Source organism: Callospermophilus lateralis, chromosome 10 (assembly GCF_048772815.1).
Source record: "Callospermophilus lateralis isolate mCalLat2 chromosome 10, mCalLat2.hap1, whole genome shotgun sequence".
Taxonomy (NCBI): Eukaryota; Metazoa; Chordata; class Mammalia; order Rodentia; family Sciuridae; genus Callospermophilus; species Callospermophilus lateralis.
In genome coordinates, this window is record NC_135314.1 from 123,321,793 (window position 1) to 123,343,308 (window position 21,516).

Genomic DNA, 21,516 nt, shown 5'->3' on the forward strand with positions numbered 1-21,516 from the left:
TGGCAAGACCTGGTCTCAAAATTTTTAAAATTTTAACAAAGTGATGGTGATAAAACTCAGTGGTAAAGCACCCCTGATTATAAAAGAGAGAAAGGGAGAGATAAAGAAAGATTAAATATCCCCCATCCCACCCACCCCCCAAAAATAGACAAAGGACTTGAATAGACATTTTCCAAAGAAGGTACACAGCACATTTAAAAGATGTTCAACATCACTAACCATTAGTAATGGAAATCAAAGACAAAATAAGACATTACTAGCTTGTATTTACTGAAATGGCTATTATCAAAAAACAAAAAATAAGTTTTGGTAAAGATGTGGAGAATGTAAGATGGTGAAGCCCCTGTGAAAAACACTATGGCAGTTCATTTAAAAATCTGAAATAGGGGGCTGGGATTGTGGCTTCAGCGGTAGAGCGCTCGCCTGGCACAGGCAGGACCCAGGTTCGATCCTCAGCACCACATAAAAATAAAGGCATTGTGTTGTGCCATCTACACCTAAAAAATTAAATAAATATATTTTTTTTTAAAGTCTGAAATAGAATGATCCAGCACTTTCACTTCTGGGTATATACTCAAAAGAAATAAAACTGAGGACTCAAATATTTTACATTGATGTTTGTGACAGTATTGTTCACAATAGTCAAAAGGTAGAAGCAAGCAAAGTGTCATCAACAGTTGAACAGGTAAACAAAATGTGTATATGGAGTCACTGGAATACTGTCAGCCTTAAAAAGGAAGGAAATTTTGATACAGGGTACATACAATATGGATAAACCTTAAAGATGCTACGTTAAGTGAAACAAGTACTCATAAAAAGTCAAATACTATAGGAGTCCATTTATATGCAGTTTCTGGAGTGGTCAAAGTCAAAGATGGAAAGTAGCATGGTGGTTGCCAGAGGCTGGGGGATGGGAGACAGAAATTAGTGTTTGTGTGTACAGACTTTTGTTTGCAAAAATTTGAGTAGTACAAATAGAGGTAGTGATGTTTGTACAATGTGAATATGCCTAAAAATGGTTAAAAGGTAAAATTTATGTTATGTATATTTTGCCATAAAAATATGGCAGAATAAAAATTTTAAAATAATAAAAAAAAACATGAACATGTTCATAGTAGTATTCATTATAGCCAAATGCAAAAGGGAAAACAACTCAAATGCCCATTGTCTGATAAATGGGTAAATAAAACATGGTATATTCATAAGATGGATTATTATTTAGTAATAAAAAAGAGTAAAGAATTGATAAATCATATAACATGGATAAACCTTAAAAACATTAGGCTAAGTGAAAAAAAAGTCACCAAGCACCAAATACTATATGACTTCATTTATTTGAGCAAATCTATAAGGAGAGAAAGTAGATTAGTGGTTGCATATGACTTGTACGTACAACTAACAAGCAAAGGGTTTCCTTTGAGGATAATAAAAATGTTCTAAAATTGTGATGATTAAACAACTCTATAAATACACTAAAAGTCAATGAAATGTATACTTTAAATGAATGAATTATATCCTATGTGATTTATATCTTAATCTTTTTTAAGCCAACAAGACTAATGACTAAATGAAGTCATAAAATGAAGCACAGGGATGAATAAAAGTATAAGAGAACAGAAACATTACAATTTGAATTCTTGCTCTACCAATTATTATCTGTGTGACATTGAGCAATTATTTAACCTTTCTGTACTACTTCTATAATACCTACCTACAAGGCTGTTTTGGAATAAAACAAAATAGTATATAAAATACTTGTATAGCGCCTGCTACACAGTTATCCTCCACTGCATTATCTTTCTATCTAAGGCTAAAAATCGCACCACCAATTTTACAGAAACAAAAATTCAGACAGTTGTATTTGGATACTGTTTGATTTTATTAAATTATGCTTCCATTTTTAAAAAAACATTTATCTTTTAGTTGTAGTTGAACACAAGAATTTGTGTTACATCTGTTCCAGGTAGTAAATAATCTAGTTATCAATTATATGGTACTAGAAAAGCAAGTTTCATTTATGAATTTACTGCAAGTTGATACCTAAGGCGAAGGGAAAGATAAACTTTAAATGATTCTTTTCACAAATTTTTTTCAACTCCCTTTTCTCCTCCCTTCCTTCATTTTTAAAAAATATTTATTTTTTAGTTGTAGTTGGCCACAATGCCTTCATTTTATTTATTTATTTTTATGAGGTGCTGAGGATCAAACCCAGGGCCGCACATGTGCAAGGCGAGCACTCTACTCTTGAGCCACAACCCCAGCCCCCTTCCTTCATTTTTAAACTATTCTTTCCTCACTTACATGTCTTTTTTACTTTATCCTTTATTCCTAACTACTTATTCTTATTTTTTCCCCCATTTCATGTTAAGACAGAAAAGAACATGATTATTCAAGCTATAGGACAGTTCAAACTCTGCCCAGGTAACTCATCAATGTTCCCAAAATAGAAAGATGAACATACTAACAGTGGCACACATCTGTAATCCCAAGCTTGGCAGGAGGATCACAAGTTCCAGCCCAGCCTCAGCAACTTAGCAAGTCCCTGTGTCAAAATAAAAAATAAAAAGGGCTGGGGATGTGACTCGGTGGTAAAGTACCCCTGGGCTAAATCTCTAGTACCTAAAAAAAAAAAAAAAAAGATGAGAATGCAAATGGATGTTAATGGCTCTCTTGTTTATCAGAGATAAAGTCATATAATATCTATAGGCTGGCAATGGAATCTTTCAGTATACTATCCACGGCCAAGTTTTACTACTGAAAAAAAAAAGAATGAAAGGAAGGAAGGTAAGGGGCTTTAAGAATGTTAGTAACATTTTATTAAATTATGCTTCCATTTTTAAAAAATATTTATCTTTTAGTTGTAGTTGAACACAAGAATTTACAGGAGCTGGGGGTTGTGGCTCAGTGGCAGAGCACTTGCCTAGCATGTGTGAAGCATGTGTGAAGCACGGGGTTCAATTCTCATCACCACATATAAATAAATGAACAAAATAAAGTCCATTGATGTCTTAAAAAATATATATTAAAAAAAAGAATTTATGGGCTGGGGTTGTGGCTCAGTGGTAGAGTGCTCGCCTAGCATGCATGAGGCACGGTTCGATCCTCAGCACCACATAAAAACAAAATAATGTGTCCACCTAAAACTAAATAATGTGTCCACCTAAAACTAAAGATACATAAATACTTTTTAAAAAAAAACATTTACAATTTACTCTGAACATTTACAATTTACTCTGAAACTATTTTAAAGGGCAATGCATTTCTAAGAGACATATGCATTATAAATGATTCTAAAACAAAATTATGTGTTGTGACTACGAAGCATAAACAGATACACTACCATTGTACTGCTAGAATTTTGTACACTTTCAGATCGGAAAATTCCAATTAATAATATTTCCAAGTAAATCATTAAATATTATTTCAATAGAAGCTTTTTATTTATTTTTATTTACTGGAACATTCTACAAAGAATTCTGTAGCCCTGTCCTCCTTATCCACAGGGTGGTTTGTTCCAAGACTCCCAGTGAATGCCAGAAACATGGAGAGTAGCAAACCCTACATCTTTTCTTATACATACATACATAAAGTTTAACTTAAAATAAGGCACAGTAAGAGGATAACAATAGTGACAAAACAATTACAACATTATACTGAAAAGTTACAAAAATGTGGTCTCTTTCAAAATATCTTTTTTTTTTTAACTTTTGTTTTGTTTATTTATTTTTATGTGGTGCTGAGGATTGAACCCAGCGCCTCACACATGCAAGGCAAGCACTCTATCGCTGAGCCATAACCCTAGCCCCAAAATATCTTATTGTACTGTACTTACTTTTCTTATGATGTCAGATGACATCGTCCTACACAAAGAGATAAAGTAAAATCAATGACATAGGTATTCTGATATAGCATTAGGCTACTACTGACCTGACATACATCAGAAGGAAGACCATGAAGCCAGGATAATGTCTGTTGATCACAAGTAACTTGATACCTGGGAAAGGCAAAGCCATGGATGGCAAAAACATGGATGGGGGTAGGAAAGTACTACTGTGTTTCTCTTTTTTAAAGAGTTGCCACAACAAACCCAAAAATCTTTTCTTCCTCTGCAAACTCTTTAACCTTGAAGCCTAACTGTGTTGCACTACAAAAATGTTTACTGGACACACAGTGCACAGAGTATGTATGCTAAGTACTTTTACTAGAATGTTATTAATCTCCACAGCAACATATGAAGTAACTATTCATATTCTACTTTATAAGTGAAAACTGTACTATTTAACATTCTCACCATACTATACTTTTTTATAGATAGAACACCACCCAAGGCACCCTGTAACCTCAAACTACTTCATGAAAGATTAACATTTCAGAACCTTTACAGGCATATCACAAGGAATAGCCAAGTCAAGTGTCTCTCTTTCTTGAAACAATATGCTTGCTTTTATTAAGCCTACATTAAATTGATTTTCTTACCTTTCCACTTACTCCTGGTTTCAATTTTTGATTACTCTTTTCCCTCCTCCCGAGTTATTTCCTCTTCTCAATACATATCCTCTGTCTCAAAAGCTTGCCCATGTTTAAGGCTTTCTCATATTACCTTTGACTGGTTGACTCCCAAATCTGTAATTCTGACTGTGTTCTCTCATCCAAGTCATTGTTCAACATTTCTACTTGTATGCTATCTTATCACCTCAAACTAAACAAGCATCAGTTGCAGCTCATCATTATTCTCATTTCCAAATTCTAGTTCTTCTAATTTTATCAATCTATAAATTACAAATTACTATTTTCTCACCCAGACTCCCTCTAAAGTCAACACATCAGTCAACACATCCTTCCTTTGAAATGTCTCTCACCCATCCTTTTCTGTTCCATTGAAACTGTCACCACTAAAATCCAACCTTTAAGCAATTCACCTAACTTACCCTGAGAGCCCTTGATTGTAATTCTCTCTCTCCAATCTCTCTACTTCAGTGTGTTCTACATAAAATTCATTCATTCCTACACCATAATCACTGAATTACCAGTGCATGCTAAGCACTGGCTAGGTGCTGCCAGGAATCAACAGTGAGCAAGACAGACATCCTTTTCTACCAAAGGACATATTTAAGAAAATTAAGTTTTTCAAATAAAATAATGATAGATTGTGATATATGCCATGAGAGAAACACCTTAATATTATAAAGGACAGAGAAGAGAAAGGCTTCTTTAGTTAGGACTATTAGTTAAAGACAGAATTTAAGCTGACATTTTAGGATTGGAAGAGAAAACAATCATGAACATATTTAGAATGTTCCAAGCAAAAAAAACTGCAAAGCACATGTATTCTAGGAGGAAAAAGCTTTTTTTTGTTATGGAAAATGACCTAGTTGAATGTGGCTAGAAAATATTAAGGGAGAAAGGTGGTATAATGTAAGAAGGATAAAACAAAGGCAGAGGCCAATTTTATTCTACATGTATTAAGAAGTCACTAGAGGGTTTTAAGCAAGAAAATTACAACTCAATATACACTGAGACAGAGACTGTTGATGCTCATTAATGCCTGTGCTCTTTTCTTTATTATTATACTATTATATTTCTTTTCCCAGTCCTCCTGCAGTTAAATAGGATCATGTAACTAGCTATTACCAGTACAATGTAGGTGAATGATATATGCCACTTGCAGCCTGTACCCTAAAGTCTTCCTTCATACACACTTACCGTCTGAAACAAATCTCAAAATTATATTATATAATTATGGTGGTAAAATAAAGAGAAAGAGAAGCCTTAGACCCTAGGCGACTGCAAGGAGCTAAGGTGTCCCCAAGACACACAATGGACTAAGATGTTTAAAAGTAATATCAAACTTACAATGTGTTAAGCCATTAACCTCTATTTCTTATTAGAGTTGTTAGCATACCATATATCATATTTAATATATCTTAAAAACATTTCTCTAGCTGTTGTGTTCAGAAGGAGATAAGAGTGGGAAGGAAAAAAATAAGGCTCAAGAATAAAAACAAACTTTAAAATGGGCGAAAGACTTAAACATTTCTCCACATATACACAAATGACCAATAAGTATATGAAATGATGGTTATCATCACGAGTTATTTGGAAAATATAAATCAAACCTACAAAGAAATATTACCTCACATTTATTTGGATGGTTACGGGGGGGGGGGGGGGGCGCGGCAGAACAACAAGAGCTGATAAGGATGTGGTAAAATCTGAATTTACTTCTTTTTTTTTTAATGTACTGAGGATTAAACCTAGAGTTGCTTTGCCACTGAGCTAAATCCCCAGTGATTTTTTTGTTTTGTTTTGTTTTTTTGGAGACAGGGTCTCACTGAGTTGCTGAGTATCTTGCTCAATTGCTGATATTGGACTCCTATTTCCAATTCTCCTACCATAGCCTCCCAAGTCACTGGGATTATAGGCATGCACCATCATATCCAGTGAAATTAGAACTTTTGTGCACTTTTGATGGTAATGTAAATTGTACAGCAGTTGTGGAAAATGGTATCACAATTTCTTCAAATAATTTAAAAAAGAATTACTATATGATCTAGCAAATCTACTTCTGGTATATATCCGAAAGAACTAAAAGCAGGGACTTGGAATAGATATTTAGATATTTGCACACCCACATTCATAGCAACATCATACATAACAGCTCAAATGTGGAAGCAATCCAAGTGTCCATTGATGGATGAATGCCATCTATACATACAATGGAATTTTATTTTGAGATTTAAAGAAGGAAGAAATTTTGATACATGGTACAATGGATCAATCTAGAGGACATTAGCTGAGATAAGCCAGTCACAAAAAGACAAATACTATATAATTATGTTTATATGAGGTACTTAGAGTAAGTAAAAATCACAGAAAAACCAAGCAGAATAGTAAGTGGCTGCAAGGGCTAAAAGAGAGAAACAGCTGTTTAATGGGTACAAAGTTCCCATTTTGCAAGATGCAAAAGTTTTGGTGACTGATTTCCCAACATGTGAATGTGATTAGCAGGGCTAAACTATACATTTAAAAAGGGTTAACATGGTAAATTTTGTGCTATATGTAGTTTACCACAATTTTCTAAAAAAAAATCAGTTAAGAGGCCAACAATCCAAATGATGATGGCAGCTTAAACTTGAATGGTATGTTGATGCAGACAGAGAAGAAATCAAGATGCATTTGGAGGCATTAAAAAAAAATAAATTACTGCTGGACTAAAAAATCAAGGGCTAGAGTAAGAAAAATAAAGGTATCACGTACAACATCTTGCTTTTAGCAAATGAATGGATGGAAACACCATTTAATGAAATGGGGAAGAATAAGGAATGAACAAATATGTCCAGGTGGGGTTAAGGAGAAGACTCAAGCACAGTTTAAGAATGAGGAAATCAAATTTGTTTTGGCTATTTTAAGTTCAAGATGCCCAGGGAGATATCCAAATGGCAACATCAAGGAAACAACTCAATATATGTGACAAATTTTATTTTCTAAGGATGGTTTCCATCTTCACTGCCATACTAAAAGTTCTTCCTACTATGTGATGTAGACCCCACCTCTCAATGGGGAGAAAGTCACCATCCCTTTCCTTGGCTGTGGCAACAAAAGGTATATTAGAGCTTCTGCCTATTCTTGAAGCCCAGTTACCACGCTATAATGAAGCCCAAGCAGATGAGATCTAACCCATAACCAAGCAATTCCCAGGCAACTGTTAACACCAACCTAATAACAATGAAAGCCATCTTGAAAGTGAATCACTACTGCTAGCAACAGAGCTAACCCAAATGATATAACATGGAACTGAGAAAAGCCATCTCCATCTAAGCCCTACCCAATCTGCAGACCCAAAAGTTAAAATATATATACATATATATATTGTTGTTTCAACCACTCAGTTGGGGCCGAGGATGTAACTCAATGGCAGAGCACTTGCCTAGCATGGAAGAGACTCTGGTTCATTCCCAGCACCATAACAACAACAAAATCTCAGTTATAAAGTAGTTTTTAAACAGAAGTAAGATAACTGATATACGACTCTGAGCTCAGTGCACAGATACCTAGAGACATAAATCTGATAATTGGTTACTCATCAATACCATTTTAAAAATCATTAGAATGAACAATATCACCTAAGGGAGTGCATGAGAAAGAATTCCCAAATGAAGCACTAAAACCAATATAAAAAATTAAGCAAATAAAAGACATCATCAATTCAACTATCAACTGCAAATTTCTTATGTATTCTATTAATTTCATTGTCATAAAACTTTACAGAGGAGCTGTGGATGTGGCTTAAGGGTAAAGTGTTTGTCTAGCATGTAAGAGGCCCTTGGTTTGATCCCCAACACAACAAAAACAAGACACTTCATTAGAACATTCTGATATGCTCAAATCTGGGCTCTCTTTAATTTGTGATAATTTAATATTCAGGGAATTCTCCTGTCACAGTCAGGTCACTACCTACTGATACACAACTGTGCAATACACATTCTTTTCATCAGCACATGTGACATTCTCCAGGATACGCCATATGTTATGCCATTAAATAAGTTCTAGCAAATTAAAAAAAAAAAGAAAAAGAAACTATAGCTGGTATCTTCTGTAACCACAAAGGTATAAAAGCAGAAATCAACTTTAGAAGTTGTACAAATACATGAATGTTAGACAACATCCTCTTGAATAAGCAATGGGTTATCAGGAAATCAAAAGGGAAATTTAAAAGTTTCTTGAAACAAATGAAAAAGAAAAGTACAACACGCCAAAACCTATGGGATTCAGAAAAAGAACAGTACTAAGAGAAATTTATAGTAATAAGTACCTATATCAAAAAGTAGATTTCAAGTCAGGTGTTGAGGTACACATCTGTAATGTCAGGTACCTGGGAAGTTAAGGAAGGAGGATCACAAGTTCAGGGCCAGGCTGGGCAACTTAGTAAGACCCTGTCTTGAAATGAAAAAAAAAATGGAGGGGGAGCTTTGGCTGAAGGTCAATGGTAGAGCACCCCTGGGTTCAATCCCCAGTGCCAAAAAACCCTACCACATTAACATTCAAATAACTTAATGATGCAATACAAGGAACTAGAAAAGAACAAATCAAACCCAAAACTAGAAGAAAATTAGTAAGCAAAGATATAAGTAGAATTAAAGTCTAAAAACAAATTTTAATCAATGAAATTGATTATTTATTTAAAAAAAACCCTTTAATTGTATTAAACAAGGGGAAAACAGGAGAAGGTAGACCCAAATGAATAAAATCAGAGATGAAAAACCAGACATTAAAACTGATACTACAGAAATAATACTATAAAACCTAGAAAATAAATGGAATAAATTTCTGGACACATAACCTACCAAAGTTGAACCATTAGCACATGGATAAGCTGAATAGACTAACAATAAAATTCTCCCAAAAAACAAAAACCCAAGACCAGATGGTGCCACTACTTTTAGAGAACTATGCCAATTTTTCTCAAACTAATCTAAAGTATTGAAAGGGTGGGAAACTTTTCAAACTTATTAACTGCCAGCACTACCCTATATCAAAACCAGACATGGACACACACACACAAGAGGAAATTATAGTCCAAAATCTCTGATGAAATGGTTTGGGGGTGGAAATGTAAGTAGTAGATCACTTGCCTAGCATATGCAAGACCCTAAGTTCAATCAACAGTGCCAAAAAAAAAAAAAAAAGTTTGACAGTTCTGGGAAAATCAAATATCCATATTCAGAAGAAAGAAATTAGATCCCTCTTACTATATACAATAATTAACTCAAAATGAATCAAAAGACTTAAATAAATATAAGCCAGAACTTATTAACTACTAGAAAATATAGGGGAATCCTTCTAGACATCAATCTAAGCAAAGATTGTGTTAGCCAAAAGCACAGGTAACAAAAACAAAACCTGATACACAGTCTACATCAAACTAAAAAGCTTCTACGCTAGATTCAGTGGTGCACACCTATAACCCCAGCGACTTAGGAGGCTGAGACAGGAGGATCACAAATTTGAGGGCAGCCTGAGCAACTTAGCAAGCCCCCGTCTCAAAAATAAAAAGGTCTAGAAATGTAGTTCAGTGGCAGACAGCCCCTGGGTTTAATCCTCAGTCAGTACTGTTTAAAAAAAAAAAAAAAAAAACTAAAACAAAAACAAAAAACCTTCTGTACAGTAAAGGAAAACAAGTGAAATGAAAAGCTACAGAATGGGAGAAATATTAGCAGACTATTTGTCTGACATTAATTTACATAATGTACAAGGAACACAAGCAAAAAAAAAAAAAAAAAAAAGAGAGCCTTTAACAATGGGTGAATGAACTAAACACCTGAATACATATTTCTCAAAAGAAGATTTATAAATGCTCAACAAATATATGAAAAAACACTCAACATCACTAATCACCAGGGAAATGCAAATCAAAACCTCAGGATATCTTATCCCAGTTAGAGTGACTAGTAACAAGAAGATTTTTAAAAGCCAGATGTGGTGGTACATACCTGTAAGCCAGCTACTTGGGAGGCCGAGGCAGAAGGATAGCAAATTCATGGCCAACCTGGGCAACTTAGCAAGACTGTCTCAAAATTAAAAGGGTTAGGGATGTAGCTCACTAGTAGAGTGCTTGCTTAGCACGCAAGGCCCTGGCTTCAGTCCTTAACACCTACCAAATAAATAAATGAGTTTTTAAAATAATATTAAATGTTGATGAGGATACAGAGATAGGGGTCTCATACACTGTTGGCAGGAATGAAAAATAAGTTCAGCCACTGTGGAGAACAAAATGGAGTTTTCTCCATAAAACTAGAAATAGAACTATCACATGATCCAGCAACCCGACTATTGGGTATATATCCAAAGCAATTGAAATCAGTATGTTGAAAAGACTTCTGTACTCACATGTTTACTACAGCAACACACACAAGAGCAAAGACATGGATTCAACCTAGATGTTCACTGACAGATGAAAGGATAAAATAAAGTATGTATGTACACATAATGGAATTTTATTCAGCCATTTAAAGAAAAATGAAATTCTGTCATTTGCAGCAACATAGATGGAACTGGAAGACATTATGTTAAGTGAAATAAGTCAGCACAGAAAGACAAATATCATGTTTTCACTTATATGTGGAATCTAAAAATGTTCATCTCACAGAAGTATATAATCTTAGAATAGTGGTTACCAAAGTCATAGAAGAGTATTGGGTGGGAATAGGAGGGAGACAGAGGGTGGTTAATAGGTACAGAGGTACAGTTGGATAGGAGAAATGACTTCTACAGCTCAGTAGGATAGCTATGGTTGATAAATAATTGAATACTTCAAAGTAACTATGAGGGACCATTGCTCCCAACACAAAAAAAATGATATATAGTTGAGGTGATAATATGCCAATTACTCTGATTTGATCATTAAACATTGTACATAAGTATTCAAATGTCACACTGTACTCCATAAATATATGCAATTACTATGTGTTGATTAAAATTAAAAATATATTCTTAAGAGGACTGGGGTTGTCCCTCAGCACTAAAGTGTTCATCTAAAATGTGCAAAGCCCTGGGTTCAATCCTCAGCACCACATATAAAATAAATAAAAGTATTATGTCCAACTACAACTATGAAATAAATGAATATTTAAAATTATATCTGAACTAGATCCCAACCCTACATATTTCTTTTTTATTTTAATTTTGAGGCAGTGTCTCACTAAATTGCCTTGGCTGGCCTCAAGTAGGCAATCCTCCTGCCTCGGTTTGAGTAGCCAGGATTACAGGAGTGCACAACTACACGCAGCAAAATAAGAAAAAAATTTAAATAAACTTTTCATTAAATAAGTATCCCATCTCTTTGATGATGTAGTAATATCCTACCAACTCTTACTCATAATTTTCATGACATACCCAAGACTAAATTAAATAGCTTCAGGAAATTCTAAGTTTATAAACTTCAGTTTCTTTGTAGGAAGAAAAGTAGCAATCTAGAAACAGCTTTATTTGAAAACAGAAACTGTCTAACAAGCACAAAGTGGGCAAAACTTTTTTATATAAACAATCAGATAGTACATATTTTAAACTTTCTGTGGTGCCACACAGTCTGTCACATATTCTTCTTTAACAATCCTTTAAAACATTTTTTTTTTTTAAGCAACAAAGTTTCAGAAGCTAAATGACAGGTGGGCAATTGGTAACTAAATTATTTAGAAAATTTCAAAAAGGTGAAACCTAAACTAAGAATGGAAAACCCAATTTATGCCCTAAAATTCTCAAAAGATTCAGGAACTGGCAGAACACAGTGCTCTCTCCCCACAATCATGGGGGGTTGGTACCAGGGATTTAATTCAGGGGCACTCGACCACTGAGCCACAACCCCAGCCCATTTTTGTATTTTATTTAGAGACAGGGTCTCACTGAGTTACCTTAGCACCTAGCTTATGCTGAAACTGGTTTTGAACTCGAGATCCTCCTGCCTCAGCCTCCTAAACTGCTAGGATTACAGGTGTGTACCACCTCACCAGCTAAAAATGGAAGAGGGAGCCAAATATTTGAAGACTGGGTAAAAGCAGTCTGAGAAGCAGTTGAATACTTGAGTTTCTCAAAGCTACCTGTTATCTACCCTACCCTCACTAAGAAGTCTATTGGTTTATTCTCTGAAAAATGTTTCCATTTCTTGTTTAAGAATCCCAGAAGTAAATCTGGCACAGTGGCACATGCCTGTAATCCCAGCAGTTTGGGAGGCTGAGGCAAAACAGCGAGTTCAAAGCCAGTCTCAGCAATAGCAAGACACTAAGTAATAGGGAGACCCTATCTTTAAATAAAAATACAAAAAAGGGCTAAGGATATGGTTCAGTGGTTGAGTGCCCCTGAGTTTAATCCCAGGTACCCAACTCCAAGGGGAAAAAAAAAAAAAAAAAGAATCCGAGAAGAAGAGGTCATCAGATACATTTGATGTCTGTGTACCTTATCAAATATGGGGGAAAGAGAAATACACTCCCTAACTCCAAACATACCAAATACACCAAATCACACACACACACACACACACACACACACACACATACCCGAGAGTCAATCTTCAGTCCTAAGGTAAATTTAAGTTTTCCTACATGTGCATGGCCCAAAAGGAAATAACTCTCACACAACAGGTTTTTTTCTCCAAAAAACTGCTCATTTTAGAATATCATGCCATGAAGTTCAAAGTCAGTAAATTCCAATTAGTAGGCTTTTTAGTTACTAATCACCCAAGAGTTATTCACAAAATAACTCTTATTATTATTTAGTTATTCTAAAGCCTTAGACGTAAGAAAGACAAAAGGAAATGAAAGAAAAAAAATTTACAAGGAACAGTCTGCAAGGAGGTAAAAAAAATTTTTTTTGGGGGGGGGTGTTTGTTTATTTTCTTTAATAAGCTGTTTAAGTCATGTGTAGTAGCTCAGGCCTATAATCCCAGCAACTCAGGAGGCTGAGGCAGAAAGATCTCAAGTTTGAGGCCAGTGTGGGCAACTTAGTGAAACCCTGTCTCAAAATGAAAAATAAAAATGGCTGGGTGTGTTGTAATCACAGTGATTTGGGAGGGTGAGGCAGCAGGATGCAAAGTTTGAGGCCAGCCTGGGTAATTTAACAAAATTTAAAGAAGAATGAAAAATAAAAATAAAAATGGTCTAAGGATGTAGCTCAGTGGTAGAGAGCCCCTGGGCTCTATCTCCAGTAACACCAAAAGTAAATAGTCACTTATAGCCTCTGAAATCAGAGAAGATACTGCATCCATGAAAAAGCACAGTATGTTATACTGAAAGGAATTTTTCAGAGAACAAAAAAAAAAAAAAAAGAGAGATCTTGGGAAATCAAAATCTTGACAGCAAAAATAAAAAATTCAACAGAACATTTAGAAAATAAAGGCCATCTTTCAAACAGCCAAAACTGGGAGATAAAAAAGAGAAGAAAAAAGAAAATTAGAAAACTGGTCTAAGAGATGCAAATAAATGACAAATTTCAGAAAAAGAAACAAAAGCAGAATCACTGTTACAATCCTGTCTTCCCCCAAATTCTTATGTTGCAACTTTAACCCCAACTGTGACTGTATGGGGAGACAGAGCTTTTGAGCAGAATAACTAATACTAAATGAGCTCAAGGAGAAGAACCTTAAACCAGATTTCTACCCACAGAAAAACCAAGGAGAGACTTCAACAGAAACTAATCCTGATTACACCTTGGACTTCTAGCCTCCAAAACTGTGAAAAAATAAATAACTGTCAATGAAATAATTCAAAAAAAAATTTTGCCAGAACTAAAGAACACAATTTCACAGATTTAGAAGAGACAATAAACATCCAAGAAAACACATTAAATATAGATGTACACCAGTTATACTCTATTTGTGTATAATGTGTCAAAATGCATTCTACTGTCCTGTATAACTAATTAGAAGAAACTTAAAAAATAGGTGTATACCAAGTCACAACCTCATGAAATTTCAGAATACAAGAAATACAAAATTCCAGAAAGGAAAAAGAAATTTATGATCAAGAATCAGAATGTCTTAAGAATTCCCAAATGGATGATGAGTTAGAAAAGAATGAAGTAATGCCTTCAGAATTCTCAAGGAAAATTATTTTCAACCCAGAATTTGTTATCCAACCAAATCAAGAAATACAAAACAACAACGATTTCAGTGATATAAGATCTGACTCTTTCACAGGAATTTACTGCTACTGCTTGATATATTCTACCAATGGAGAGCTAAACAAAAAAAGACAAGAATAAATTTTATGGTAATTGGAAAAATTCCAGAAAGCTCCAATGCATCAACCATAAAGGGCGGTTCAAGTAGGTTCAAAAACTGTTGGATAAGGACATAAGAAGAGCTCAATTCTATTCCCAAGTATACATACCCAAAAGAAATAAAGCCTCAGTGGTAGAGGGCTTGCTTGCGGATTACGCAGGAAGCCCTGAGAACAGGAGGATGGAAAGAAGTATGTCCACTAAAAAACTTGTAAACGAACATTCGTATGCAACAAACCAAATATCCATCACTGGTATACATTTTTTAATTACAGTATATTTATCCAACAGAATACTATCATCAGTGAAAAAGAACTACTGTTGCACCCAACATCATGGTTGAAGGTCATAAACACCATGCTGAGCAAAAACAGCCAACCACAAGAGTGTGTGTGTATGGTTCTACTTATATTAAGTTCAAGCAAAAATAATTTAAAGTGATAAAAGTCAGAAGAGTGATTATCTCTGAGGGGAAGATAAGGAATACTGATTAGGAAAGGATAGGACGTAGAGACCAGATACACTCTATGTCTTGATCTGGACCATGGGTTATATGATTATCTACAAATAGGAAAATTCATTGAGGTATACATTTAAATAAGTTTACATGTAATAAAAAAATTAAATTTTTCAATTGAATACAATAGGAATATATTTTTTTTAAAAAGGAAAAATGTTTAAAGCCTTATACCAAAGATCTTTATTTCAGAACTAGTTAAAATAGCAAAACATACATACACACACGCATACACACACCCACATACGCACACGCAGAAATAAAATTCAATAAATTAATGTCATGCCAACCCTGGATTTTTCTGGCATAAAAGCAAAATTGTTATTTGGCATCTTCCTGTTTCTAGCAACCAAACTTAATACCAATTAACCAAAGAGAACCATCTGGCCAAAGGGAAAAGTATGTTCACTGGCTCCAAGGCAAAAAAGAGCTTGGCTAGTCAAGGCCCTAAAAGAAAAGGGAAAATGGCTAGAGAAACAACCTAGAAATCAGCAAAAGCTGTATCATGAGAGGCCTTATAGGGCTTTCCCTAAGGACATGGAAAGGAAATGAAAACAAACACAGAAAGCAAAAGTAACTGACTAGAAAGCTCAGCATGGAGTTTATGACCTTCAGCCATGATGTTGGGTGCAGATCTTTTTCAATGATAATAGTATTCTGTTGGATGAATATATTGTAATTTATTTATAGGGCAGCAAGTCAAGTTATTGGGATGGGGGTGGGTTGTACAAGAAATATTCTAAATGTTTCCAATTTTTTCCCTTATTCAATAACAGAACTGGGATGTAATTCTATGACAGAGAACTTGTCTAGCATACATAAGACCCTGAGTTTGATACCAAGCACAGCCAAAAAAAAATAGTAGTACCTGGAAGTGATCAAGCCTTATTATTATTATTTTTAAATGTTTTCTCCTCACAGGATTGAGCCACACCCCAGTCCTTTTTAAAATTTTTTATTTTGAACTATGTCTCACTACATTGCGCAGGCTGGCCTGGAATTTTCCATCTTCCCATCTTGGTAGCCCATGTCACTAGGATCACAGGCTTGTGCCACTACACCAAGCTGATCGACCATTTTCAAGGAATATTTTCCAATATCCTAGTAAACTAATGTCTTTGCATTACAGCTAAAATACTTAAAAAGTGCAGAGCATATTGATTTGGGGAATGTTTGCTGAAATCTTAGGAAGAAAAGGCTCTTTTTTCAAAAATGTTCTTGAAAAGCACAGTTCTTTGAAAAATTTCCATATATTCTGTTTGGTTTACTCAATTGGTCTTTCTAAACAAAAGCAGAAATCCTTCATACCATACTCAAATCCAGTTTGCCAATCCGTTAAGTATAACTTAGAAAAAATGAACAAGAAAATTGGTATTTCAACTGTTTATTTTAGGTGGTAATTTATTTAAACAAAAACAAATCATTAGTGGTTGGAGTTATGGCTCAGTGGTAGAGCACTTGCCTGGCATGTGTGAGGCCCTGGGTTCAATTCCTCAGCATCAAATATAAATAAATTAATTAATTAAATAAAGGTCCACTGACAACTAAAAAAAATGTTTTTAATCATTATTAACAACCAAAAACTAAGTGAAAAACAACTTGTTTCAGACCAAAAGAGGAAACATTCACTCCTAAGAGATTTTGCCCAGAAGTTTTCTATTCGGTTTTACACCATTCAACTCTTGCTACTTAGATGTAAGAAAAATACCAAGACAACTCTCACTGCCTCTATTAACAGAAACTTTGAAGTTAAAAGAGGGGGAAATATGAGGAAAAAATACATAAAAGCTAACTCCCCAAAATGGAACATGACTTTTAGAATGTTTTGCTCAACAAACAGATGTACTTATGGTCCCTGACAGATGAACAAGATGACAAAAAGTAGCAAAATGTGAAGAGTGCTTTTCTAATGCTAGTATTACCTAGTTCTACCTAGATCTACCTAGATAATTTTTAATTGTGTGATAAACCCTCCAGGTTTTCTCCAAACCTGCAATATTCCAAACCTTCTGTATTACCTTTGAGGACCCCGATTCATTCTCTTTACCAAGAAATTCAAATAAAAAAACTAAATTTCAGGGCTGGGGCATAGCTCAGTTGGTAGAGCACTTGCCTCACTCGCATGCACAAAGCCCTGGGTTCAATCCCCAGCACCACACACACACACACAAAAGAGAGATTTCATCCCCTTTTTAGTGGATCACAGGACTCAACTACAGAGATGACGGTATTATTTTTGCTGATGCTCTAATGCTGTTAACACAGATAACAAGCATAGAAAAAGACTGTAATACAGATATAGCCAAGTGCATTGGCCCTCACCAGTAATCCCAGTGAGTGACTCAGGAGGCTAAGACAGGAGGATCACAAGTTCAAGGCTAGCCTCAGGAATGCAAAGCCCTAAGTAACTTATTGAGACCTTGTCTTAAAAATAAAAAGGGATGGGGATGTAGCTCAGCGGTAAAGACCACCAGGTTCAATCTCTAGTAACCTCCCAAAAATATATATGTATACATACACGTATATAAATAATAAAGAAAAAAGTTGTATGTAGATTTGAAAACATTGGTTGTAATAATTTATAATGAATTCACAATGCAAGTCATGAAGGTTCCCCTGCCGTAAAACACAAAATAATGTGAAGTAAACAATACAAAACATTACAAAAGATTAGTAGTACAGTTTTATAAATACACCAAACTTGAATAAAGAGATTAAGTTTATACTCATAGCAAGATGTATGAATTTTAGTGCAGTTATTCTATATGGATTTCAATTTCCCTATCTATAAAACAAAAAGTTGGTTTCTAACATTCCTGCAATAATGTTCTATAATGCTATCATACAAGTAGACATAAAATCATGATTAAAAAAAAAAGAATTATGAGTTCAAAGAAAAGCAACATCACAAGAAACACTTGGAAGGCTATACTGAAATATCAAAAATGTAACTTCAACAAAATTTTATTTCATTTGAAACCTGGATAATTTAAGGGGAAATTTTTATTTTTAAAGAATAGGCAGCCTATGCATCAATATTCAAAGTTTCAAAAGATATGAGAAATACAAAGAGCAAATGAGAATGATTACTTTAGTTAGAATGGACAGTTCCTACAGAGAAATGGTACTGGCGTTAGAAAAGTAGGTCTTGAACAGATAGTTAGAAGGCTATGAATTCTGAACTGTGCTCTGTAGATAATAGAAAGATATCACTGATTTCTCAACAGTGAGGGATGTGTTCAAAGCATTGTTTTTTAAGATCTAGCAGCAGTCATGACATAGTTGAGAAGCCAGACAGAAAATCCAGTTAAAGTTGGTACGCAATTCAGAGACAAAAATTAAAATTGGGCAAAAATTTTGTTGAAGAAAAGTATATCTTTCTTTTTAAAATTTTCAGTGCTGGGGACTGAGTCTTGTACTTGCTATCTAGGTGTTCTACCATTAACCTACATATCCCACCCAAACATATAAAGAAAATGAAAAAGAAAAAGCAAAGTGAATAGTAAGTTATGTGGCTAGACATGAAACCAAGGTGTGTGTCTGGATAACTAAAAGCATACTGTTATACAATGTCACTAAAACAATCAGCATATGGAATGTTTTGAGGGAAAAAAGGTAGTCAGTATTTGGAGATAAACTGTAACTAAGTCAACTTTGATACAGGTTAAAGTAAGGATCTTTCAGAACCAATTGCTGCCTTAATTTATCTTTAAATGCCATATTCAGCCTGTCAGTTGTCTTCCTAAAACAGCACGAAGTACTTAAGAAAAAAATTGTCAATGTTCAATTATTTCAAGAATTCTCTTCAATTTTACTTATCAACTAAATAATCATTTGATTTTCTAATTTTGCTGAAGAACACTCTGGCATGTTTCCAATATTATCAAGGTAACTAAATTTATTAAGTTTTTCTCACAAGAGTTCTGTTTACAAAAATAATCACATCAAATCTTCCTAAACTTTGGAAAGAAAGCTCTCAGGGCTGAGGTTGTGGCTCAGTGGCAGAGCACTTGCCTAGCATGTGTGAGGCACTGAGTCCGATTCTCAGCACCACATATAAATAAATAAGGTCCATTGATAATTAAAAATAAAAATAAAAAAGCTCTCAAATGTATTTAAAAAAAAAGAAAAACAGCAGCATAAAGAACCAAAACATGACAGTATATTTCCAATTTACAGGAACCTGAAAATACTTAGAAAAATAAGGCAAATATTTTAAAAATTAATATGAGAATACAGGCAGAACAGACTTTAATACTCAGCAAATTATGTTTATTGATACTAAGCCAAATTCTCCAGATCCCAACTTTCCCAAAGAAAATTAATTTCACCACAAATGAAATGAATGTAGTATTTATTAATCAACCAATGCACTGCTGAGTTACTATCAGGATGTGAACTGAGCATTTTTAACAATTACCAAAAAACTTTCTTCTTGGGTTATTTCCCCACTTACTTTGTGACCTCACTGAAAGCTGAGACTTTAGATACAATGATTTCCAGGTGTTTAAGAAATCGTTATGGTTGGTTTGTCGTAAAGCCATCAAAGTAAAATTTAAAAAAAAAAATAAAGACCTCTTGCAACACTCCCTCTTTTTAGCCAGACATTGGGCTTCATTGCTCCCCTCCCATCATGAGGTTAGTTCTCTGAACCTCACCTCATTCTTTCCTAACTCTTAAGGATTCTTACCTAATGTAATGGGTAGAATTATTTTCAGATGATTTCAGTTCACGAGTTCGACATTAACGGAGCGCCTACCTTATGGTTCTCAGTTTTAAACAAAACCCAGCCTCCCCAGCTTCAAACGGCGAATTAACTTGTATGAAAACACATATAAGAGAGCACAAAACCAACCTATCGTAAAAAAATGTTTTTTTTTTTAAACCGGACATGCCACAACTCATGTCAAAAGCTCAAAGCCCAAGCAACTCGCGTACAAAGCTAAAGGAGGTCCTCCCCGTGAAAGTTAACACCCAGATTTCCACCAGAACCGGGATAACGGCCGGGGGCGCGAGGGGGAGGGGCGGCGGGCGCGCCCCGCGGACGTCCACCGCGCACGGGGCACCGCTGGCTCCCCGGCTCGGGGCTGGAGGTGAGAGCTCCCTTCCTTCCCCACCGCGTCCCTACCTTCCCGGCCTCGGGTTACGCCACAGCTGGCAGCCAGACTTTTTCAGGAGGAACACCGAGGCAGCGCACCGCGCGCTCGACCTTCCAGCCTCGCAGGGGCGGCGTTCCGGGAGCAGGAGGGAGGCCGCGGGGTCGCCCCGAACCGCGGCGCAGACGCCCAGCCTCCGCCGAGCGGCCTCCCCGCCCCCTCCGGCTCCGCTCCGCGCCGGCAGACGGCGCCCCCGGGGCTAACTCTGCCGGGGAAGAGGAAGCGACACGGCGAGAACAGGCTGTGTGGACCGACGGGGGACGGAAGAGACTGTGTGTGCTCGCCGGCAAGGCCCTCTCACCTTCCCTCTGCCGAGCCCACCAGGCTCCAGTCACTTGAGGAGGGCACAGAGACAACGCCACGGCCGCCGGGATGGCCGTTACGGCACGAGGCCTGCGCTCCGCCGCCGCGTAGCTCTCTGGAGAGGGGCGGGCCGCGCGGCGAGAGGGCGGGGCCGCGCAGGCAGGAAACCATTTCCCGGCCCAATCTGATGCGCTCAGTATACCCTTTCCCCGTCCCCGACGCGACAGCGGTTTGCGCCGCTCCGGGATTGGGCGAGCCTACCTGTCAATCAAGTGCTGTGCTGATTGTTGAGGGAGCTGAGGCTGCGCTATGGTAAAGACAGCGGTTGAGGAGCCCTGGGCCTGGTGGTGTCTAGCGGTTTGCCTCCCCGACCCCACTGGCTCTGACCTTAATGCTCCAGCTTAGCGCTGCTGCAGAAACTCCACAGCAAAACCCGACTGCGTCCGGTTCGGAGTTCAGCCCTAACTGCCTTGGTGGTTACCTCCTGATTTGTGCACCTGAACAGGATCCTCCCAGCTGAAGATTCGTAGCGGGAGGGAGCGACAAAGAAAAACAAACTCCTGGAAATGGAAAACTAGAGGGGGGGAAAAATGTAAGACTTATGCTTAATTTGAGCCACAACTAAAATAAACTGAGTCTAAGGGTCCTCAAAGCGCCCTTGTGCGTGTTTTCTACTCTCAGCTTAACAACCCCGTTAAAAGGACTGTTACCCTCGGATCTTGATCTGCCCATTCTTAACAGCCTGGCTCCAGCCACCTGCTGAGGCATCAG

The 21,516-nt window shown here is 36.3% G+C and overlaps 1 protein-coding gene across 3 annotated transcripts in view; it reads right to left on the reverse strand.

Annotated features, from left to right (window-relative positions):
* Nck1 (NCK adaptor protein 1) overlaps positions 1-20,884 on the reverse strand; it is a 78,312-nt gene extending 57,428 nt beyond the window's left edge. For 2 of the 3 annotated variants that reach the window (XM_076867416.1, XM_076867418.2), the window contains exon 1: positions 20,744-20,884. The gene's annotated coding sequence lies outside the window, so the exon portion shown is untranslated. Of the gene's footprint in view, positions 1-20,414; positions 20,719-20,743 lie in introns of those variants that run through there. The other variant, XM_076867417.1, reaches the window with a different exon arrangement.
* Between the last annotated feature and the right edge of the window lie 632 nt (positions 20,885-21,516).